Raw genomic sequence first — 26,255 nt, 5'->3', positions numbered from 1 at the left:
GTATTCTATTTTACTTACTGATGCTGGTGAACCTGAAAGTTATGATGAAGCTGTGCAGGTGGATACTAAGATTCAGTGGGAGTCTGCAATGAAAGATGAAATGGACTCTTTGCTGAAAAATAAGACATGGGATTTGTGCAAGTTGCATGCAGGTAAAAAGGCTTTACAGAATAAATGGGTTTACAGGTTGAAAGAAGAGGAAGGAGGTAAGAAAAAATTTAAGGCCAGGTTAGTTGTAAAAGGATTTGCACAGAAAAAGGGAATTGATTTTGATGAGATATTTTCTCCTGTTGTTAAAATGACTTCTATTCGTACTGTTTTAAGTCTTGTGGCTACTAAAGATTTGCATTTAGAGTAGATGGATGTTAAAATAGCCTTTCTTCATGGTGATTTGGATGAAGAAATATATATGGCTCAGCCACAGGGTTTTGAGGTCAAAGGTAAGAAGAACTTAGTGTGCAAATTGAAGAAAAGTTTATATGGCTTGAAGCAAGCACCTCGGCAATGGTATCTAAAATTTGACAGTTTTATGCATGAGCATGGATATAATAGGTGTCATTCAGATTACTGTGTTTATTTTAAGAGGTTGGATGATGATAGCTACATTATTTTATGTTTATATGTTGATGATATGCTTATAGCTAGGTCTAACATGGATCATATTAAGGGGCTGAAATGCCAATTAGCACATGCATTTGCTATGAAGGATTTGGGGGCAGCAAAAGAAATCCTTGGTATGAAGATTTGCAGAGATAGGAAGAACAGAACATTGACGCTATCTCAAGCTGATTATGTTGAGAAGGTGTTGCAACGTTTCTCTATGGAGAATGCTAAAGTTGTCAGCACACCTTTACCTGGTCATTTGAAATTGACTAAGGAGATGTGTCCCAAGACATAGGAAGAGGAGGATAAGATGTCCAAGGTACCCTATGCTTCAGCTGTAGGAAGTTTGATGTATGCTATGGTATGCACTAGGCCAGATATTGCACATGCAGTGGGAGTCGTTAGCAGGTATATGAGTCATCCAGGTTTTGAGCATTGGAATGTTGTCAAGTGGATTCTCAGATATTTGAGAGGAACATCCAATAAGTGTTTACACTTTGGGGGCTCTCCTACTAATTTACAAGGCTATGTTGACTCAGATTTGGCTGGGGATATTGATACCAGGAAAAGTACTACAGGTTATGTCTTTACTATTGGTGGGGCAACCATGAGCTGGGTTTCTAGGCTACAGAAGATTAATGCTCTCTCCACTACAAAGGCAGAGTATGTTGCTACTACAGAGGCAGCCAAAGAGATGATATGGCTTCAGTTCTTCTTGGAAGAATTGGGACATCCTCAGAAGGATAATTATTTGTTCACGGATAGTCAGAGTGCCATTCATCTTGCTAAGAATTCAGCTCTGCATTCTAAGACCAAACACATACAGTTGCGGTACCATTTCATTCGGTCAGTTTTGGAGGATGGACAGTTAAAGCTGGAGAAGATACATACCAATGAAAATCCAGTAGATATGTTGACAAAGGTTGTAACAAGGGAGAAGCTGAACTCCTCTTCAGCTTCAGTTGGTCTTTTAGACTAACTGTGAATAAAAGAACAGCAAAGTCCAGGGTGGTTTGATCCAGTGGGAGCCCCATGCAGTAGTTGTATTGCTACAGGATCAGTCTCCAAGTGGGAGATTTTTGTTTAGTGTGGAGCCTGATCAGTCCCCAAGTGGGAGATTGTTAGATTGTGGTAACTGATCAGGAAAGTACTATACATACTTCATAAATTTTTTGGGAAGTAGCCGACATGGTAGCCGACATATTATGGCCGACATATGGCCGACACGTTATAACCCTAAAGCGGTTTAATACTTGTATAAAAAGGGCTTAGGGTTGGGTATTTTTCATATGTGGTGATACGAAATTGGTTCTTGCGGCAGTATTGAGCTGTAAGGGATTACAGATTGTAATCAGGTTGTAATCACTGGATTGTAATAAGATCGGACTTGCTGTTTGGTGGACGTAGCCCAGGGATTGGGTGAACCACGTTAAATCTTGGTGCCTTGTGTTCATTTCTGTGTGTTCTATTATTTTTTGTTATTGGTTATATTTGCATGTAGTTTTTATTTCTGTCTATGGTTTATCCTAACATTCATGACCTAATTTCTTGCAATAGGCACACTTTTTCTTCTCCTTATTGTTGTCCCCCTTCTTGTTGGAATTCGAGGACTTGCCTTGTTGATTAGATTGTGGTGTTTTTTTTTCTACATCCTCAGATTTGTTCTTCCATTTCTTCTTACCCTTTCCTTTATTTGAAGACTGTCCAGCTGAATTTTGAGAACCCTCATTGTTGGCCATCAATGCTTTGGACTGAGGTGATTTGAGAATCCCCATTGATTTCAACTTCTTTTCTTCATCATCCAATAGTTTAGCATATTTATCAAAAGTGACTTTCTTGTAGGCAGACCCTAAGGTAGTCTTAGATGTGTTAAAAGAAGATACAAATGTGGAATACTCCTATGGTAGCTTGTTATGTATGACATAGATTAATCTATCATCTTTGATAGAACTCCCACAATCAGTAAGCTTTGTCCTTAATTCATTCACCTTGATGATGAAATCTTGTATTGAGTCATATGACTTAGGATCTAAGAAGACAAGCTCATCTTCAATTTTGAACACATCCTCTTCAAACACTTTACCATAGAGGTTTTCAAGGGCATCCCAAGCTTCCTTGGATGTAGAACACTTCTTGATTTGATATGTGATCTTATCATCAACCCCCAAACATATATCATCTAGGGCTTTCGTATCCATTGCTACCCAAGCTGAAATATCACTTTCTAAAACTTTATCACCTATTGGTTTAGGAAGAGTACCAACAACATATTGTGAAACTCCATTATGCATTAAGTGATGCCACATGTTTATGGACCATGTAGCATAGTTATGAGGAGTTCATTTAGGAAACTTAAAGTTGCCCATAATGCAAAAAATGAAACAAAAGTGCAAAAAAGAGAGAACACAACACCAAGAACACCCCCACTTTTCACTAAATCAAGAAACCCCCCCAAAATAGATGCTTTGGGCACTTTATCAATAGTGCGATTACAATGGGCCACTTGCCAATTTTGGCCTTTGTGGACTTCTAATTTTGTTTGTTAAAACTTTTTAATAGATTACAAATCTAGAACTTCACAATGTGCTACAATTCTAAAGCATTACAAAGCAAAGAAAGGCCCTATTGCTGAAAGTGACACTTTGTTTCACACAATAGTACAATTTGACTATAAATTTGGAAAGTAGACAAAAAATAATGCACTTTCAAAAAAATGGAACCTATTTTTGACTCTAGATGTGCCTATACAGAGCATTTGAAGATGCAAAATGCAAGATTATGTAGGTACAATAACCAAAGAATGAAAATTCTAACAAATCTTTGCACCAAAACTAGAAAATAGCTACACCATTAAAATTTTTAGGAAATTCTACCCAATTTCAAAAAAAATTGTACCTAATTTAGATTCTGGATGTTTGAGTTATGGCCTCCCAAAGTCGGACTACAAAAACTAAAATCAATCTAGAGAGGGGTTGCATCAGCAAAAGAAGGGGTTAAATTTGACATTCATATGGTCGTCATAATAGTTCAAAATGACATTGAAATGATGGTCAGATGGTTGTCAATTTTAGGCTCATGGAAAGATGAGGTCAGCACGATGTTAGAATGACATCAACATGTTACGAACCGTATAGACAACTGATGATGTGTATGTCATATGCTGACTAGGATGGATTGATGTGTGGAAAAGGTTGAGCTAGATCACTAACTACGTATGCAGTATAGTCAATGTTGACTGGGATGACAGTGCATGTGCAACTGTGTCTATGTATCTGCTAACACTTCAAGTAGCAGTTTGCTTGCAAATTAAATTACACCATGTGGTTGAAATGCAAGGTGACACATGGCCCTTAGCGCAAAGACCGGAATAAGAAAATTAGCACCGAGAAAGTGTTTGATGCTGATGTTGTGGCCAAAGAATTGCAACTTGTAGGTTGCCAATATTAATTTTTGTGATGCTGGTTACCTTGATACAAAGGCTGGAGATGCTTTTGAAATGGTCAAGAATCATTTTCAATTGTCCCACATTTATGGGCTTGGTGGCCTACAAGTTGCTTATAATAAGTAGTTTGCAACTTTGTAACACTGATTGCAAAGGCACAAGCATAATATATTATTGCCACTAGTAGTTTGGTGGGGTTCCGTCATGGATGTAAATAGTTATTGATGCCCAAATTTATGTGAATAACCCACCAATGGAAATATAATTCCCACCGATTAATGATGCCCTATGCAATAATTAAAAGTATTCCACCATACCAAAAATACAGAGCTGAGTCGGAGTGTCTCTACTCGATTTGGCTTAAAAAAAAATTCTTTGTCTAACCAATTAACAGGAAAAATAATTCTGAAAGTAATAGAGAAATAATAGATCCAAAAATGCAAATAATCAAATTGAATTAGATCATACCTGAACTATAAATTGGTGCCTTTGAGTTTCAATTTGCAAAAAAAAAATTGCCTCATGATCAACTTTCACCCAATATAGGAAAATTTATAGTTGATCTTCATCGAATCAACACTCTAAATGCAACAATGAGGTCATATCTAGATCTAGACACTCCTAATTTTTGTAGATCCTTCAAATTCAGGTTGAGGTGCTAAAGCATGAATGGTCTTGAACAGCTATGTGTAGAGAATCTCCCTTAGCTTTGATACCATGTAAGAATTTGGCTTAGGCCAGAATTCACCCAAGACCAAGGAACTCAAACACAAGCACAAAAGTAGACCAAAGATAGAGAGTATGATCAGAATGATGATATTCATTCAATATGCCACATTAAGAGTACACTAGGAGTGCTTGTATATAAAGGCCTCTGGAGAGCTTCTAGAATGCATAGAAGTCAGCACCATGATATGTCATACAACCAAGCACATGTCCAGCAAATATGGGTTATCCTCCATTAAGCATGGAATTAAGTGCGATGATGTGAGGATAAGCCTACAATGGTGTAGCATGCAAATCAGTGGTGTAGACAACATGTGCTAAATTAAAAGTGCAGATAACTATGTTGTCAATATGACAACTCAGTGAATGATGCAAACTCCTGTGTCATAGACACCATGTGCATAATTAGAGTTGTGTACTTTTGTGGAGTAAAACTCCTAAGTATCTCACTTAAATAAATAATAAAATAATGTACAATAATTAGATAATGCATTAATCTAAGTAAATGTAAGTGTAATAAGTAAATACTTATTTACATCAACATAAACAAACCAAGATTCCACTGTACTCATTCCTCCTTCATCTACCAACTTGGTTATCTCCAAATATCTCTTTGGTGGCACGATAAATGTTTGTAACTTAATTCAAATGTTTTGAATTTGTCTCTAATAGCCACCAATGACTTGAATATTGAGATAAAGAAAGGCAAGAAATTTTTCCCATCTTGAATTATATATCATTGATCTAATCCTTGACTTCATGTAGCTGAGCTAATATCTCTTCTATGTTGCTCCCATTGTCTTGTGGAAGGGCTTCCTGATGCAACTTTTGGATAGGCTAACAATCTCTCCAATATTTTTTTCGGCCTCCAACTTTACAATCCTTTTGTTTTCCTTCCTCAACCTTTCTCTAATTGAAACTATGCCTTCCTAGATCTCCTCACACTCCATTTCATCCATGATTCTTCCTAAGTTATGCTCTACTATCTCATACTCTCAGGTTACAATCTCATCCACTGCCTTGCTAACCTTTGGTATAGCAATTTGAACTTTTTGGTGACCCTCATCATCACTCCTGACTACCTTTGCCACCATTTTTGTAATTTTACTTTGTTTCTTGCTATCTTCCTTTTCCACAACCCTTGAATACATTCAACTATTCAAATAGTCACCACCTTGCCTCTTGGTATAAGAATTTTCCTTAACCATAAGGGTATAGTGCATCTCCCCAAATCTAGATTTAGTTCAACTAGTAAAGCATCACCAACAGCCTTGGGTGCCTAGCTTATTTCCTCAATATCAATTGGCCTATCCTCTTCTTCACTAGTGACTATCATATAATCTCCATGTTGGTTCTTTAAGAGAGGAGAGTTCTTGGTACTATTAGTATAACCACTTGATTATGAACCAGAGCTCACCTCTACCATGACCCTTTGTCCACTTATATTAACATCTTGGCTCCTAGCCATAGTTATGCTATCCCTTTATGGTATTGCATTCCATATTTCTCTTCTTATTCCTAATTTCTTTTTTTTGTTGGCTATTTCCTTCACCTTTCTATCTAACACACTCTGCTAGACCTTCCTTTGGTTTCATCTTCTTATAAGGTGTACCTTTCAACTTTTTGATTAGCTTAACTTCTCAGTGTACCATGATTTAGTTTGTAGATCAACTATCCTTGTCACAACCTCTAAGGAAGGATCATGATGATCATCCCAATCCACTAGACCAAATTATATTCCATCCACTATATCATAATATTCTCTTAGTATATTTTTATCATCTTCTAGTTGATCAAAAATATCAAGGCCTCTTCATCTGATTACCCTCATCATGCCCATTGACAATATTAGGAAAGCTAGCTTTATCACATTAAATTCATCTTATGCATTCACTCAAAAATCTTCTATAGTAGGAATATGTTTGAATGTTTTTTTGCGAGATGCCCTAATAAGACCATTAGTATTGAATCCTTTCCTTTCTCTATACCATCCTAGATGATATTGCTCTAATTCCTTCTCTATAGCTACAAAGGTCATAGGATCAGGGCAAGTATCATTGCCTATTCCAAATGAGAAGGTAATCTCTGTCTCACCTTTAAGTTTCATCATTTTATCATAATGATCAAGTTTCCTAGCCAACTCAATCAAAATTATCTTTTTAGGTGGGTACCTTGAAAGTATCTTGGGACAAACTATACTTATTGCCACTCTAATATATGTGAACTATGGAAATTTGGATGAACCAACTCCCCTACTTCTTAATGTTTACTTCCACTTCCATTAAGAGTCTCCTAGTAGGTGTCCCTTGTAATATCCTTATTGTCTTCATGGAAAAGGTGTCATAAAACATCTTATAATATTTAGTGTTGTGCAAATGAATCTATGGATAGCACTGATGCACCAAATATTTCCCTAGCCCATTGCCAATCAATCCTAAGGCTTTAAGTCTAGGATTTTTGTATAGTCTCACTATTAGATAGAAAATATAGGATCCCATATAGAATTGATTTTGATTTTGCACTATCCTAAGTTACAACTCAAATTTTCACTTATAAATCTAGCCTAATCAAATTTCCTCTTTCCATTTTCAATTTCATCAATAAAGTAGTACGTACAGTTCTAAATTGCATACTTGAGCCACGCCCATGATTTGGCTAAGAAGCACAATAAGATCACCATACTCTGGTTTGAAATTTGACTTGGTGAGCTTTAATGATTTGGTAAATCCCTTCTTTCCTTTGTGTAACAAAATTTGCTTTAGATGAATGAAGTAGGCCTCATAATTATCCTAAAATAACTTGGTCACTTGATCCATCATTACTCCTTTCATGCCTCTATGTTGGGGAATATTGAATACTTCTTCAACCACTTGTCTACTAATGTTAGCCAACAGTCTCTTCCCTTCATAAAAAATGATGGACTTGGTAACAATATCAAACTAGGATGCACATTCAATTACCAATTTTGGACAAGGCAAGGTAGGAGGGAAAGTTGCTGCATGTACAATTTTGCTCTTGTAGATCTACTTCACCATGGGGGATTGTCCTTCCTTCAATCTATTTTTCAACTATATCATATTCACTATACCGATATTGGTATCACTTATTTGCCTCACTTTTGAGAAGAACATGGTCTTAGGCATAATGTCTTCCTTTTCTTTTTTGGTATTCATTCCCTTTGGGTTCTTGCTTGCACTAACATCTACCACCCTAAACACTTATTTGTACCCCTTTGTTCTAAATGATATGGACTACACTTATCAGTCTCTAACCTTCTTTCTATCAATGGAATCTAGCTTATTTCTACCTCTCCAAGTCCTATCTCTACACTTATCAATCTCCAAACTTAAATCCTAGGGATGAGACTACTACTCATTGTTGCCTCTTCGTTACCTTATGATGGACTACACTTATATCTCCTAACTTCAATCTTAGGCTGGTCTAGCTTATTTCTACCTCTCCAAGTGTCCTATCATGAAATCTACACTTGTATCTCCCAAATTTAGCTTATCAATGAAATGATAAAGTGGTGGATGATGGGTGCAAGAAGAAAATAAGGGAAATTAACCAAGCAAGAGAAAGGAGTAGAATCCACCTTTAAAACCAATTTTTACCTCTAAAAATGAATAGAATTTTACCTTAAATCTGCCCTTACCAATAACCAAACACTCTTCACATTTAGATTAGATTCTCAAAAATAATTATGTTCTAGCAAAAAATAGAATTTTGACTTCCTTGAAATTGCCCACACTTGCCAAAAACCAGACCTTAAATCACATTGTCCTTTCACCAAATAAAATTGCCAAATTTTGGAAGGAGAAATCATTTCCAAAGATGGAGAAAGCATACCCAACAAAAATAGCCCAAGCTAGAAAAAAAAATTGCTCCAAAAATCACCCTAGGGCAAAAATTCTTCCAAGCAAGAAGGAGAAAAATGCCACCAAGAAATGGAAAAATTTGTTCGAACAATCGCCCAAGCAAGAAATTCACCTCCTTTAGAGGAAAATTACACATCCAAGGAGGAGGAAAAAAGAATGAGGAAATGAGAGGAGGGGAAGCCCCTCTTATACCAAGCACTTTTTGCCTCTCCAAGTAGGCCAACCTACCCAGAGAGAAAACAAAATTAAATTAGTCCCTTAATTAGTGGCCTAGATTTAAATGCAACATTAAAATTACTTAGCCCATACTGAAATTGGCCCATTTAATTGTTCATTTTGATTAGAAATTGCAAAATAGAAATAAGGTAAGCCTAGGAGGTGTCAAAATTTTCATTTAATAATGTTTGGGCAATTAAAGTATCATTAAAATAAATCTAGCAAGCCAAAATCAATTTTCAATTCCAAATTATCAATTTTATTTAACATTTCTAAAATCCTCTAGGAAAAATTTCAACGAAATTAATGAGATTTTGCAATTTAATCCAATTTCAAATTTACAATACAATTTCAAATTTTTTAACAAATTTAATCCTTTTCCTAGCACTTGAAATTCAAACTCTAAATCCAATTTCACTATCAAAAATTTCTTTTCACCAAAAAAATTCAAGATTTTCTAAAATGACTAAATCTAAAATTTATTTTGAAAATTCTCAAACTCATACAATTATATCAAATTTTCAAAAAAAAAATCAGTTAAGTCCAAAATTTGTAATTTTATCCTACCAAATATTATTTTAATCATCGAAAAAATGTTGTTATTGAATTATGTTCGATCTAAGGATAAAATTACATGTTTCAAAAAATCAAGTTACGCACCAGGTGAAAATAAACCAAACCCTTTCCTAGCTTGAAGGCATCCAAGATGTAAAATTGTCAATTCAAAAAGAACATCTAGACAACTCCAAATTTTTCTAAGTCAACCAAAAAAATTTGTGAAAATTTCCAAGGCTTGCCCAAAAAATGGGGTCCCCAAAAATTTTGGGGTGATGGTGTGAAAACCTCACAACACTCTTGTTTAAGCTCCTCTCTAACTGGAGTTGATACAAACAAAATATCTATTAATCAATAATTATTATACATATAAATAAAATATATGCATACACAAAATTAATTATTTTCTTACTGTTATCAAATAATCACTATGTACATCCACTTCAAAGGCTTATGGACAATCAAGAGTAACAAGGCCCTACAATAATTCAATCAACATAATCACTTGATCACTCGATCATACCTATAAATAGTATTTAAAATTTCAATACTAACTATTATAAAAAATAATTAAAACTATGAAAACTCTTTCATACCTTGGACAATGGTTCTAAACTAGTCATCACGGCAGCAACTCCATGATCAATGGACTAGCAAAGATGAGGAGGAGCCTCATACATCAACAACTACAAATTATATAATACAATTTACATATTTTTTATAGAATATAATATAATCAAATAAATTAAATTAAGATGAAACAAATGTATCTCTATGAAACTTGTATCATGCCTAGGCTTAAAGTCCCTTGTGAATGTTGATGGTCCAATAGATAACTAATGCACATGGATAAAAGAAATTGCCAATTCTTCATATGATTACTTAATAAATATATGTATTAATTTAAATGATTAAATTGATACATACCTCTTGACTCATCGACAAGACATAAAATGGGGTCAGGGAATCTATACTAGCACCATCAACACTCTTACCTTAAATTTTGAACAATATCAAGGCATGTTATTTAATTAGTCATTCACTGTACATACAAAATGTGATCAAATTAGTTTATTATAATTGTAATTTGCCTGTGTGTCAATTCCAAATGTGTCACTTAGGGACTCATCAGTGACTAGCCCATCATCCATAGTGTCTCCAACATGACTTCCAAATGTGCATAAGAATCCACATGACATGCACATGTGACCATGATGCAAAGAAGGCTCCTCCTCAACTAATGGACTAGAAAAATGAATGAGGGTCTATATCAAAGCATTAATAGTTCCTAGAGTGCTGATTTCTACATGTTTCTTCACAACTAAAAGAATAATGACATGCTCACCCTATGTCTCGACAACATGAGACCTAACTACACTAGGGTCACAATGTGTCCCTAGCCTCCCAAATGAAAATCCACCACCTCTACCCTCAGAATCTAACATGTCAAAATAATTAGGGATCTCCTTGAGGGAAAACTCACGTTACAATTTCTTTAAGAAATACATTAAAGCCTAATGATTATTTTAGGGAGGGGCATCAAAGACCATCTACCATATATCCCAAAATTTATTTCTAATATAATCATATTTGCACCAGTGAATGGGGAAACTTTTAGTTCTATGTTTAACAGTGTCTTGTTCTCTTGGCTTTTTAAACAATGCACATATGTTACCTTTTATTATGTCCTTTTTTCTTACATGTTTATAGGATAATTTGTTTGCATAATATCTTCTTTTTTCTTCTCTCTTAACATGCCAAATATCTAACTGACCACTAATAGAAGCTACATAACTCATAATGGACTCTTATGCTCTCATAGGATTAGTTTTCCTACAAGATTTCAACCTACCAATGATTTCCACTAATTCATTTTTCCCTCTTTCTATTTCATTCATTATATTGTCTTAGGTGCTAGGAGAAGGTCTTTCAATCGTTGGAGGTTGTGAAAGTTCTTCTTCTTCCTCACGAGGGATTTCATTTTGATCTTGTGGAGGGTTTTCAATTTTATTTTGTTGATTATGCTAGGATTTGGTGGTTGATTATTCACATTTCTTGATAAGAAATCAAATGCATTATAAATAAATAAATAAATTGAAGAATTTTTTTAAAAATTTAAAAAACAATGCAAAAACAAGAGTAGAAAACATACTTGATGATCCCAATCTTGATCTTCGACAACAAAAAGGAATTTTGAGGGGAAGAGTGAGAAATTTTTTCAACTTCTAAAAAACTTGTGCACATTGTTGAGGGAAAAGAAGGTTTCAACAAAAGGAAACAAGATAAACTAGAATGGGTCATGGATTTGCAACCCATATATAAGGTTTTTTTAAAGTACGCATGTACTAGATAGTGTGCACGTGCTTTGGCTTCGGCACCACAAGCCTAAGGCTTGTGGAGACCAAGCCAATGCACTTATATACTTTTAAAAATTTTAAAATTAAAGTTTTGTTTCATCTTTTTGGCACCACAACTTCATGTATTTGCCCTTAAAACAAATTTCTTTCATTTGACATAGGGATTAGACCCAAATCATAAAGCCTTTTGGGGTCATGGATCAAAAGAAGGATGTGGTTGATCTACATGTATATATAGTGAGCTTGTCTTATTTTAGATGTCTATTTCATTGATATGGAGATATTTTATATGTTATTTTGGATACATTTGATATAGAAATCTCAATGTTTTATATGTTATTTGGATACATTTGATATGGAGACCTCAATGTTTTAGATGTCATTTGGATACATTTGATATGGACACCTCGATGTTTTATATGTTATTTAAATACATCTAATATGGTATTTTGGAGATATTTTTTATGGTATTTTGGATACATTTTATACATGTACATTATTCTCTAGACCTCCATATAAAACATATAAAATTCTAGCACTCACTATATAAAATGTATAAAACTCTAGACTTAGGCTTATTCGTAGAAGCCTACAAATAATATAAACCTCTAGCACTCATTGTGTGGGTCCCACTAGACCCTTTCTCCTTGTAGGAGGATAAGCCAACCATGGGTTCTAAAGTTGTAGGCCTATGATATGAGAACTGTGGTTTCCATTAAGGACAATGGGATGACTTATGCCCGCGTTGTCCACATGAAAAAATTCTCCATCAAAACTCCCCTACACTCTAAGTGCACTAGACTACTGAAAACTACACCCACTAGCTAAAGAATGAGTACTATGTATTGGCTAGTCATACTAATTGTGCCTATTGTAGTTAGAGTACTAAGAATCCCTAGAGTATATTTTATACTGGGTATATTGTATACTGATTGTACCTATTGTGCTGAGATTACTGAGAATCCCTAAGCCAATTGTGCTAGAAAGTAGGAAAAGTATTTGAGTTATTTGCCCTTTTGGATTTGTCAAGTGACGTGAATTCATGATTTTTTACTCTTGAGTTTGATGTAGTACTGTCTTTATTATGAGTTCTCAGATTTAGATTGTGGGTCTGTTGTGATTTTTAGTTATAATTAAATCAAATGAAAAGATTATTAAACGATTTAATTTAACAAAAAATGTATAAAGAAACATCACTATTTAATTATATTTAATTAATTGAGAAATTAATTAAATAAAAGAATTAAATTTAAAAGATTTAATTAAAGTTCTAGTTTTGGCATAATTATATTTATTTAATTTAATAATAATTTTATAGGAGTTTCATTTTAATAATAAACTCTAAATAATATTATTAGTTAAATTGATTAAAAGAATTAAATTTAAAAGATTTAATTAAATTTTTAATTTTGGCATAATTATTTTTATTTTATTTAATAATAAAACTTTTAGGAGTTTCATTTTAATAACAAACTCTAAATAATATTATTAGTTAAATTGATAAATATATTATTAAAGACGTCTTGTAATTTAATGTGTGTGTGTGTGTGTGAGAGAGAGAGAGAGAGAGAGAGAGAGAATAATAAATTTAATAAAGTTTATTTTAATTAAAATGTAAAAATTTTGGACATGAAACTAAAATAAAATAAAATTATAAAGAAACAAGGGTTCATGTGATTGCAAAATCGAAACACTAAAAGGAGAAGACTCTTTATTAAGAAATTAGAGCTCATTTCTCCACACATAGGTTCGGAGGAGCAAATTTTTGAGAAAGAAGATTATCCAAAAGAGGTGATTTTCTTGTGAGCTCTAAGTACTTGGTTAGCATCAAATCAAGGTAGGATCTTCTTGAGTTTTGCATAGTAATTTCCTCTTTGAAATCTCTATATCTTCTTCGTGTTTGTATGGATCTGTTTTCAAAATTTAATTCGGGTTGAAACCCTTGTGTTAAAATTTACAATTCTTTGAAAGCATTTGTGAAAGAATTTGAGATTGAAAACCCTCGTCGGATAAATTTGGGGGTTCATAATTTTATTGTTTCGATTGGGATGAGGGTTCAAAAAATAATACCAGAAATCAAATTTACAAATTTGATAGTTTTTATTTGTTTTCTTATCAAATCTATTATGGAAATTTAATAAAAAACTTATAATAAAATAATTACCATAGTAATTGATAATTATTGCGATAATTGATAATTGCTTTAATAATTATATTGAATTCCCACCCATTTGTGATTGCTCTTAGCAGGCCGCACGACAGCCTAGTGGTATCGTAGCAGCAATAGTGGCACTATCATGGCTATAATAAGTCGGTCGATGGGCCTTAAACACTATGTGCAATTTTTTTATTTATTATATTAAATTTATAATTTATAATTTTTTAATATAGTTTATGTTAATATATTTTATTATTAAAAATATTAATAAGCAATTATTATATTATGTAATTTAATATTTATTATTAATAATAATATAATGTAAATATATTTTTTATTAATAAGTTTGCAAATATTATAATTAATAATTAATAATTAATTTTAAATTTTGATAATAATATTTAATTGCATGAATGTTTTAATACTAGTTTTTAGTTGAATACTTTATTAATGATATATTTTAGTGAATTAAATTGATAATTGTAATTCAATCAGGGAAATCAATTATATTTAGTAAACTCAAATTTTGCTTAGGTGGTTCAGTTTTAATATGAAAATGATTTCTAAATACTAAGGAATTTTAAAATATTTATGGATTCAAAAATCTTAGTAATTATAACACTTTGGAAATGGAAAAATCGAACCTTGTTTTTAAATCAAAATCTTATTTTTCAAAACCAAATGAATTATGAAAAGTACATTTGTTATGTACTTTATGTGATGTGTGATTTACTGGTGTTGGTTTCGGGTTTCACTTAGTACATTGACCAATCAAGATGTTTACCAAAGGCTTGGGGAGTTTTGTTCTATATTAATTTTATGTATATTTTGGTCACGATATTTTATACCTAACCATTGTAATGTATTCATGTGTTTCAATGATGAGTTGTGATCAATTACTTGTTAGTGCTTTCCAGTTGCTTGTATAGAACTAAGGTGAATGGTGTGATTCTCCTAGTTCAACCTTTGAGTTTCGATCAATTATCTTTTGATGCTTTCTAGTTGCTTGTATAAAACTGAGGTGATTGTTGTGATTTATCTCTAGGTTCTTTCCAATGGCTTGCATAGGAATGAGATAAATATTGTGATTTATTTTCCAATTGCTTGTATCAAACTGAGATGAAAATTGTGATTTTATTAGTTTTACTTTTCATGAGCTTAGGGTAGGTTATCTATGTGTGTGTTGGGAAGTGGCTTGCAATGGAGGTCAAATCCCTAAAGAGGTTTCCTAGGTAACCCTAAAGAGTCAATATTTTTCCTCAACCATGCCTTGAGTGCTAGTATAGGCTAGGATGGGGGTAGAGGATTCTTGGTTATGACCTTGCTTCATTAGTATGCCTTGTCTATAAAAAAGGATACTAATGCAACATAGAGACACTAAGGGGCTAGAGTTCAGAGGGTTTCGAAGGTAACCTTAGAGTTGGCTCATGTGATGACACCTACCTACTTGCATAGTATATCTCCTATGTGTCTTGTTTCCTCTAGGATTAAATGATACGTGTGTCTTGGTACCTTTGAGATAAATTGCTATCAGGTGTTTCCTTGACCTAGATGTTGATTATGACTTGTGGATTGATATATGTATTGGACTTGAGATTATCTCCTCAATGTGGTGGGAGTGAGCCATTTAGGTTCCATGAGGTTGAGTGCTAGTGTTTCTTATACCAATGAGATCTAACAACTAGATGTCATTGCTCGATGTAACTTGTGTAGTTGTTCCTTTCATTGTGATCTTGTATTTTGATGGATGGTTATATTTTGTTGTGATGTACTTGATTATCAGAGATCTTATGAGATGATGTATGTTATTTATGATATATATTCTTTGAGATTTTCATACCCTATGACTTGTATAATGGATGATCATGCATTTTTGTTATGCCATGTGGCATGTTATGTTATTGTATACTATTTAATCATAATTGTACTTATGGTTATTCAATGGTGTGGATTTGTTATGTATCATATTTGGTATTAATAAAACTTATATATGTGATTCAACATCATGGAACCCTTATGAGATGTAATATGTTTATGGTTTTTTTTTTTTTTTTTTATGTATGTGAGTTATTGCTTCTGCTATATTATATCTTCTCATTTTAGTCTTTTAAAAAAAAAAAAAATTGGTAAACTTAGTGAAACTTAGGTTAATTTCTTTTGGGTTCCTTAGCAGGGTGTTACAACAGGTGTACATAAAAATATAAAGAGTATAGTAAAGAATACATGTTACAACATTTAATTAGTAAATTTAGTACATATAAGAACATAAATAATACACTAGGGAATACATAAGAGCATTTAATCACTGAAAAATATATATGAGCATAAAGAATGTAATGCACTAAAGAATAGAGGATGTATTAAGGGGGGGTCTTTATGGGAGGTGTTAAGGGGATGTCCTAAGAGTATGGCTTAAGGGGATTTCCTAAGAGGTTGTCTTAAGGGGAAATCCTAAGGGTATGTCCTAAGAGGTTGCCTTAAGGGAAGGTCCTAAGAGATTGTCTCAAGGGGAGGTCCTAAGAGGTTGTCTTAAGGGAAGGTCCTAGGGGGTTATCATAAGGGAAGGTCCTAAGAGGTTGTCATAAAAGAGCATACATTTATAACAATAATATAAATACAAATAATATAGGTATAATTTATATTATACCTCCATCAAAACTCCTCTGCACTCTAAGTGCACTGGACTACTAAAAACTATACAAGTTTTGATGGATCTTGGATATGCTAAATTATACATGTGTTGTTATTTATATTTTTTGTGCAGAAAGTCTATTTCTATCTTTTAAAGATGTTTATTTAAGGTGCTTGGATCCATTTGGATGCCACTTAGCAACTTCTATTTCACTTTTATCCATTTTTTGGATAAATGTCTTCATGGGTTGAAAACCTACTGTAGAGAAAACAAAAAGAGGTTTTTTGCAAGGCTTAGTATTTGGGCAATACTAAATCCAAATCATGTTTAGGAGTTTGATCATAGTTGAAAAATTCAATTTGCCTTACGATCTATTCCCTTTGAATCTTTTGAAGTTGTGAAGAAATTTGAGTTTTAGATATCCTTCAAGAGCATGCTTCATCTACAATGAGTGAAAACTGGTCTCTATCGGATTGGGTACTAAACTTACCTAATAATTTACAAGATAAAAACAATAACCCTCCCAGCTATGAAGGTAGAGAAGGTGTATTGGGAAAATTTGATAAAGACTGCCTAGCCTTTAGGAATTAGACTTAGACTCAAAAATTTCAAGAACGAGACTAAATTCATCTAAAAACATAAAACTCACTTTTGTCAATAGATTAGAAAACAAAACTGGGGCAATAGGAAGAACATCATGCATCATATTTTGCACATCTTGGCATCAAGGAGATGCATGTCGATCTTCAATAGTTCTACTTTTGGGTAGGGATGAGTCCCAATGTTACTGATTTTGTTGCTCAATGTCTTCAGTGCCAGCGAGTGAAGGTAGAGCATCAGCATCTGGTAGGTCTTTTGCAACTGCATCTTATTCTAGATTTGAAATGGGATACAATATCTATTGATTTTATCTAAGGTGTGCCTATGTCATTATGACAACATGATTGTATTATGGTGATAGTTGACAAGTTGTTCAAGGTAGCACATTTCTCACCATGAAAACATCCTACACAATTCTTTTGTACTACATGTTTTCTTAGAAGATATTGTTCAATTGCATGGGATCCCTTGTCGTATCATTTTGGATAGAGATCTAGTGTTTACTTCAGCACTATGGATGTCTCTCCAGTATGCTTTGGGTGCACAACTCAATTTTAGTTCAACTTATCACCTAGAGATCAATGATCAGATAGAGAGAGTGAACTAGGTTCTGGAAGACATGTTGCATATGTATGTTATGGATAGGTAGGTAAAGTGGGAGGATTATTTATATCTTGTTGATTTTTCATACAAAAATGGGTATCATTGTTCTCTTGGTATGTCACCTTTTAAGGCCTTGTATGGTAGACCATGTCATACCCCTTGAGTTGGGATCATTTATAGGACCGATTATTTATAGGTCTAGAGATGCTTCAACATATGGAGCAATAAGTTGTTTACATTAGAGAGCATTTGGTTGCTACTCAAGATAGGTAGAAGAAGTATATAGATGTCGATAGGTTGGATCGTAACTTTTTTGTTGGTGACAAGGTAACTTTCCTTCATGTGCTAGAATGGAAGGATTTTTTTGACCTAATTGTCAATGGGGTCATTTTAGAATTCTCAGAGAAGAAGATGATTTGGAGGAAGGAGATCATGCGAATATGGTTCTAAAAGCCATGGAGTGATAAGAGAAAGGTCCCCAAAATTTTGTTTGAAACCAACCTCAAACTAGAGATTATCAATATTTTGGTTCTCCTGCATAGATTGAGAGGTGAAGTAGAGGCCCTAAATTTTATTGAGCAATACTTCTTTTGGTTCAAGTTATATGCTCAGAAACATAGTATATTAATTGGGTGCAAGAGGTACGAAAAATTCTGCCCAATTATATTCAAGAGTCCAAGTTCTACAAAAAAATTTATGTCTTAATTCCTAATCTATATGCTGGCATCATTGCAATTATGGCCTAGTCTTCCACACCTCGATGACTTCCTTGATGATGTCAAATCTTATGAATTTTATCCATGTCTCCAGTTGCATAGTATTTATGTAAATTATATAAAAGTGAATGACACATTTGTTGGTAAAAAAATTTGTTCTTCTTTCATTATGACTCTTGAATGCCCAAATTAGGAACAATATCTTATTACAAACAATTGAAAAGCCACTTATGGATAGACTAGCTTTTCTCTGAATTGATAGGTATAGCTCCCTATGGTAGATTTGTAAAGAATTATGTTTTATTTCTAAAAATAATATGGGGGTGTGTTCTTGACCCTAGAACAAAAGAGGTAAAACCAAGCCAGACCCAGATGAGGGCTTAAACTTCGCTAGTAGTAGGATTTTTTTGTTACTGATACTCTAGAGATAGTTGCCAATGGAGTGACCAACTACTTGATGAATTTTTTCAACTCTTCTATCTCAGCCATAATCCTAGTTTTTGACAACTTTAGGCTTTCCAATTGTCTCTCAATTACTTCATTGGTTGACTCCCACAAGCCAACCTTGGTGTCATGTCTGGCCTCTCCAAGGTCCACCAAGTACAGAGTAAAATCATCAGTAGTCATATCTTCAATTCTTCCTCCTTTAATGGGCTTGGCTATATCCATTTTCATGTGTCCTATTTTTGGATCTTGCCCAAGTATAGACAAAGTTTTCTATTTCTTTACCTTGGTTAATGCAGATCCAGAACAAATTGTAAGGGATATGGTATCCTTGGTGGGGGCGCTTTCATCCTTCCTTTTTCTCTTTCTCTCCAGAGTATCCTCTAACCAAAAATTAGTGCCTATCACTTTGGAGGCCATCCAAAGTGATTCTATACTAAACATATTCTTCTTAACTGGAGTGACTATCATCCCAGTTGAGGAGAAGGGATTTTTCGAGTCCTAAGAAATGAGCTTGGAAGAGCTTTGGCCTTTCTCCACCTCTGAGGTTTTTTTTTGGTGTCTCATTAGATTTAGTAGATTCACTTCTACTACTCTTCCATCTACTAAATCTACTATCTGTATTGGGGAGCCACTTGGTTGCAGAAGTTTAGCACTTACTGGTGGAACTGGGATATGATGAGGAGAGGGGACTGGTGTAACATGAGGAGAAGGAACTAGTGTAAGATGAGGAGAAGGAACTGGTGTAACAATACTATCCTTTGGCTCCTCTGTCTTCTTCCCTTTAACACCAATTTGGGTTCCAAAAATTGCAAGGGAGCCATCATGACAAGTCTTAGCTATGGGAATGCTCTTGTCTAGAGGTTGGCCACCTCCTCTTGAAGGTTGAGCTGGTCCTTAAGTGGTAGCTGGTATTACACCTAGTGTGGCACTCTGGGAGGAAGAGGGAGTTTTAGCTACTAGAGAAGCTTGAGTGGTTGTGCTTTTACTTTGACTTCTTTTGGCTATCCATTTGACCCACTTCCTAATTCATTTGATGTTTCAAGCCATCATAGCATCTAAATCTTCCTTAGCATTATCATAAGGCTCCAAACTGATAGGAGTGTTCCTTAACTTAGTCAAATATATATTACTATACATATTTTTCCATCGTCCTCCAATCCTTCAACATTAAAATTGATATTGTATGTTTTTATTTGCCCCACAGTGAGCTTGGAAAAAGTACAATCTCAAATTTTAAAATCCATCTTTACAATCTACCCAATAGTCTTCAATAGTGGTAATGTGTTTGATCAAACTCCCAATCTACAACACTTCCCTAGCATATCCATTCAAATCAAACATAGGTCTCACAACCTCATACATCTCCAATTTGTATTTCATCTCAAACACATTGAGCATATTCTTTGCATTAGAGTGGGACTCACAACTGTAAGCTCCTACTTTCATAGGGAACTCATATCCTTTCTTCTTCAAGCTTTCATTTAGCACATTCACCTGGACTGCCTACCTCACGATCTCTATTAGCACGATCATGTTGCTTGGATACCTGGGTAGCTTTAAGGGGAATCCATCGAAAGATACAAGACACAAATATGAGAAAGATGAGAACTAGATAAAATAACTTTCAAACTAACTAATAGCCACCATTGCCTTCAAACTAAATCTCCTCTTCGAGCATCCTTGGAGTTCCCTGCAAGCTCTCATTGTGACTGCTTCATTAACTTTGACATACTCTACATAACTATTTTGCAATTGCAAACATGGATAGAACTCATAACACTTCACATCATTAGGAAAGTTTTCTATTCTTGGAAGACCTGACCATAACTGTAGAGATGCTAGCATATAAATTAGAAAGGAAGACATATAGAAAGTGTTGTAAAAGTTCATGGTGTTGAGTGTCCTAGAAATATTTTCACTTACCTCATTGGCCCAATCAATACATTACATATCTGAAAAAATAACTTGTACCAGAAAGAAATACTATTGAACAAAATTTAGAGCCTCTACCTCACCTTTCAATCTGTGTAGGAGAACCAGAATGTCTACAATCTTAGGTTTGAGGTCAGTACCAAATAGACTCATTATAACTGTATTTCTACAATATCATCCTAGCCTATACTAGTACTCAAGGCATGGTTGAGGAAAAATATTGACTCTTTAGAGTTACCTAGGAAACCTCTTTAGGGATTTGACCTCCATTGCAATCCACTTCCCAACACACACATAGATAACCTACCCTAAGCTCATGAAAAGTAAAACTAATAAAATCACAATTTTCACCTCAGTCTGATACAAGCAATTGGGAAATAAATCACAATATTTACCTCATTCGTATGCAAGCCACTGGAAAGAACCTAGAGATAAATCACAACAATCACCTCAGTTTTATACAAGCAACTAGAAAGCATCAAAAGATAACTGATTGAAACTCAAAGGTTGCACCAGGAGAATCACACCATTCACCTTAGTTCTATACAAGCAACTGGAAAGCACTAACAAGTAATTGATCACAACTCATCATTGAAATACATGAATACATTACAATGGTTAGGTATAAAATATCGTGACCAAAATATACATAAAATTAATAGAGAACAAAACTCCCCAAGCCTCTGGTAAACATCCTGATTGGTCAATGTGCTAAGTGAAACCCGAAACCAACACCAATAAATCACACATCACATAAAGTACATAACAAATGTACTTTTCATAATTCATTTGGTTTTGAAACATAAGATTTTGATTTAAAAACAAGGTTCGATTTTTCCATTTCCAAAGTGTTATAATTACTAAGATTTTTGAATCCATAAATATTTTAAAATTCCTTAGTATTTAGAAATCATTTTCATATTAAAACTGAACCACCTAAGCAAAATCTGAGTTTACTAAATATAATTGATTTCCCTGATTGAATTACAATTATCAATTTACTTCACTAAAATATATCATTAATAAAATATTCAACTAAAAACTAGTATTAAAACATTCATGCAATTAAATATTATTATCAAAATTTAAAATTAATTATTAATTATTAATTATAATATTTGCAAACTTATTAATAAAAAATATATTTACATTATATTATTATTATTAATAAATATTAAATTACATAATATAATAATTACTTATTAATATTTTTAATAATAAAATATATTAACATAAACTATATTAAAAAATTATAAATTATAACTTTAATTTAATAAATAAAAAAATTGCACATAGTGTTTAAGGCCCATCGACTGACTTATTATAGTCGTGATAGTGCCGCTACTGCTGCTACGATACCACTAGGCTGTCATGTGACCTGCTAAGAGCAATCACAAATGGGTGTGAATTCAATATAAATATCAAAGGGATTATCAATTATCGCAATAATTATCAATTACTATGGTAATTATTTTATTATAAGTTTTTTATTAAATTTCCATAATAGATTTGATAAGAAAACAAATAGAAACTATCAAATTTTTAAATTTGATTTCTAGTATTATTTTTCGAGCCCTCATCCCAATCGAAACAATCAAATTATGAACCCCCAAATTTATCCGAGGAGAGTTTTCAATCTCAAATTCTTTCACAAATGCTTTCAAAGAATTGTAAATTTTAACACAAGGGTTTCAACCCGAATTAAATTTTGAAAACAAATCCATACAAACACAAAGAAGATATAGAGATTTCTAAGAGGAAATTACTATGCAAAACTCAACAAGATCCTACCTTGATTTGATGCTAACCAAGTACTCAGAGCTCGCAAGAAAATCACCTCTTTTGGATAATCTTCTTTCTCAAAAATTTGCTCCTCCAAACCTATGTGTGGAGAAATGAGCTCTAATTTCTTAATAAAGAGTCTTCTCCTTTTAGCGTTTCGATTTTGCAATCACATGAACCCTTGTTTCTTTATAGTTTTATTTTATTTTAGTTTCATGTGCAAAATTTTTACATTTTAATTAAAATAAACTTTATTAAATTTATTACTCTCTCTCTCTCTCTCTCTCTCTCTCTCTCTCTCTCTCTCTCTCTCTCTCACACACACACACACACACACACACACACACATTAAATTACAGGACATCTTTCATAATATATATATCAATTTAACTAATAATATTATTTAGAGTTTGTTATTAAAATGAAACTCCTAAAAAATTTATTATTAAATTAAATAAATATAATTATGCCAAAATTAGAACTTTAATTAAATCTTTTAAATTTAATTCTTTTAATCAATTTAACTAATAATATTATTTAGATTTTATTATTAAAATGAAACTCCTATAAAATTATTATTAAATTAAATTAATATAATTATGCCAAAACTAGAACTTTAATTATATCTTTTAAATTTAATTCTTTTATTTAATTAATTTCTCAATTAATTAAATATAATTAAATATTGATGTTTCTTTATACATTTTTTGTTAAATTAAATCATTTAATAATCTTTTCATTTGATTTAATTATAACTAAAAATCACAACAGACCCACAATCTAAATCTGAGAACTCATAATAAAGACAGTACTACATCAAACTCAAGAGTAAAAAATCATGAATTCACGTCACTTGACAAATCCAGAAGGGCAAATAACTCAAATACTTTTCCTACTTTCTAGCATAATTGGCTTAGGGATTCTCAGTAATCTCAGCACAATAGGTACAATCAGTATACAATATACCCAGTATAAAATATACTCTAGGGATTCTCAGTACTCTAACTACAATAGGCACAATTAGTATGACTAGCCAATACATAGTACTGATTCTTTAGCTAGTGGGGGTAGTTCCCAGTAGTCCAATGCACTTCGAGTGTAGAGGAGCTTTGATGAAATAAACATCTTGATGATAGAAAGAGTACAAGTGGTGGAGCATTCTCTCTTGGTAAAAGATTGGTATCTTGGACAAGCAAGAAGCAAAACTGCACATCCCAATCTACAACAAAAGAAAAATATGTTGTAGTAGTAGTGAATTGTTCTAATATTGTTTGGTTTAAACAGTTGTTGGAAGGCATGAAGGCTAAGATCAAAGAACTAGTTGTCATGTATTGTGATAACACCAGCACAATTAACATATCAAAGAACCCAGTGATGCACTCCAAAACTAAGCATATTGCTATAAAATATCATTTTGTCAAAGAATTGGTGCAAGATAAAGAAATTAGATTGGAATATGTTCACACAAAAGAATAGATTAAAACATATTCACCAAGCCATTACCTAAGGATGCATTCTTATATCTAAGAGGTAAGTTAAGGGTCATTATCCTATCTGAAGCTCACTAAATAAAGTTGTAGTGATGATTCAATAGGAACCAAGTTGAAGATCAATCAGTTGATGCAGCATAGTCAAAAAGAATATTGCATATGAATCAGTACTCAAGGTACATTGATACTAATTTGGTATGTGTTGTCTTTGGCATGTGTTGTCAAAGAGGGAAAAGATTACTGTCATATCTTTCTAAAATCTGTTGGAAGTTATGTAATTCCTTCACAGAGGGAAATTACTGCATGAAAGAGAAGAAGTTTTTTGTAAAAATCTAAGAGGGAGAAAACTTTTTATCAGAGAAAGTCTTGTCTTCAAATTTCATTGTGCTATGACATGTTGTGTTTCCATCAATGCCAAAGAGGGAGATTATTAGATACAATTTTCTAACTGTGTGTTGTCTTTGATGTTACACAAATGTCATATCAGTTATTAGTCAATTCTTACCGAGCTCACTTGGTCAACAAGACATTTTTTCTTGTCTACAAAGTTTTCTTGAAGATTACTCTATGAAGACAGTGTCTACCAAGCTCACTCGAGCGTCGAAGGAATTCTAGCAGGAAATAGTGTTAACCAAGTTCTCATGGTTAGTGAAGGAAAGTTGGATAGAGTTAGTGTTCACTGAGTTCACTCAATTGCCAAAGGACTATTGCAAGTTCACAGTGTTAACCAAGCTTCTGTTGGTTAACACAAGAAATTGTCTTAGAACCAATGTTTACGAAGTAGGGTCGACCAATGAAGGATTTTGTTGTTTTGGCATAAGAAGCTTAATTATTTCAAATATTGTTTCTAGCCAACTGTGGTGATGATTATTGGTTATTGTAATTTGTAATTGAGCTAACTTGACAATCTAGATGGTATAAATGAAAGGTCAAGTTGAGATTTTTAATGTGTGTGCAAGTGTGTTGATTGAATTGAGAAAGAAAGAGTGAGAAAAATTGGAAGGATAAGAAGGTATCCTTGTGGAGCAAAAAAGTGTCATTCGATCAAGAAGGATCAAGTATGAAGTAGAATAGAGATATGTAATCAGCAATTTAGTTGCATCACAATCAGGTCATTTCATTGTTACTCTCTAACCATTGTAGCAGTGATCTAAATCTCCTAACAAAGTTGGTTTAACAGCCAGTTGTAAATCCTCTAACAAGGTGATAGTTCCATTGAATTATTTTTAAGACCTCTTGCAAGGCCACTCCTTATAGGGTGATTAAATCCTCTAAAAAGATCACACCTAACAGTGTGTTTTGTAACCTTTAACCGGGTTGGCTCCTAACAGGGCTCACTTCAAAAGAGTGAAAATAGTAACTAGTTACATTGGTGATTTTTTCCATATTGTGTTTCCACGTTAAATCTTGGTGTCTCATATGTTCATGTTATTTCTCTTATGCTTGCAAATTAATTATTGTGAATATTTTAAGATCAATTAAAAGTTATCACACTCTGCATTTACCAAGTTACAACATTTTGTGTATTTACTAAATAACAGAAACAATTGGTTTTTATGGTTGACATCTAAGGGATCTAGGATTTATTTTAGTGGTAACTAATTCACCCCCCCTCTTAGTTACTCCTTCTATGTTTCCAACAAGTTGTATTTGTTAGATCAAAACTCTTTGTTACTTTCTAACCATTGTTTTAGTATTTGAAATCCTTTATACAAGTTTGATCTAACAGTCATATGTAAATACTTTAATCAAGGTGGCATTCTAATGTAATGTTCTAAATTGCTCTAACAAGGAGACTCCTAAGTGTAATATCCCAAAATTAGCTCATTACCATTATACCAATTCTGGTCTATTTCTAATCAATCCTAAGACCTATTCTAATAGACAATTCTTATTTCGCTACTCGCTACTTGACTTAACTTTGAGTGAACTCTCTCTTGAATTGGAAACAATCTAGTTAACTTGCTCTCACACTTATGACAAGTTTAGTTACCTGCTCATCACACTCAGAATAGAAACAGTCTACTTCACCTGCATAAGGAAGTTTCCATCTTAATTGAATCTTTGCTTCAATCCTGACCATCGATCTGAGTTGATCTCACCCATTGATGGATTCCA

This window comes from Cupressus sempervirens, chromosome 10 (assembly GCF_028749045.1).
Source record: "Cupressus sempervirens isolate cs-2001-9-10 chromosome 10, ASM2874904v1, whole genome shotgun sequence".
NCBI lineage: Eukaryota > Viridiplantae > Streptophyta > Pinopsida > Cupressales > Cupressaceae > Cupressus > Cupressus sempervirens.
The sequence above is the reverse complement of the archived record's forward strand: the minus strand, read 5'-3'. Positions refer to the sequence as shown.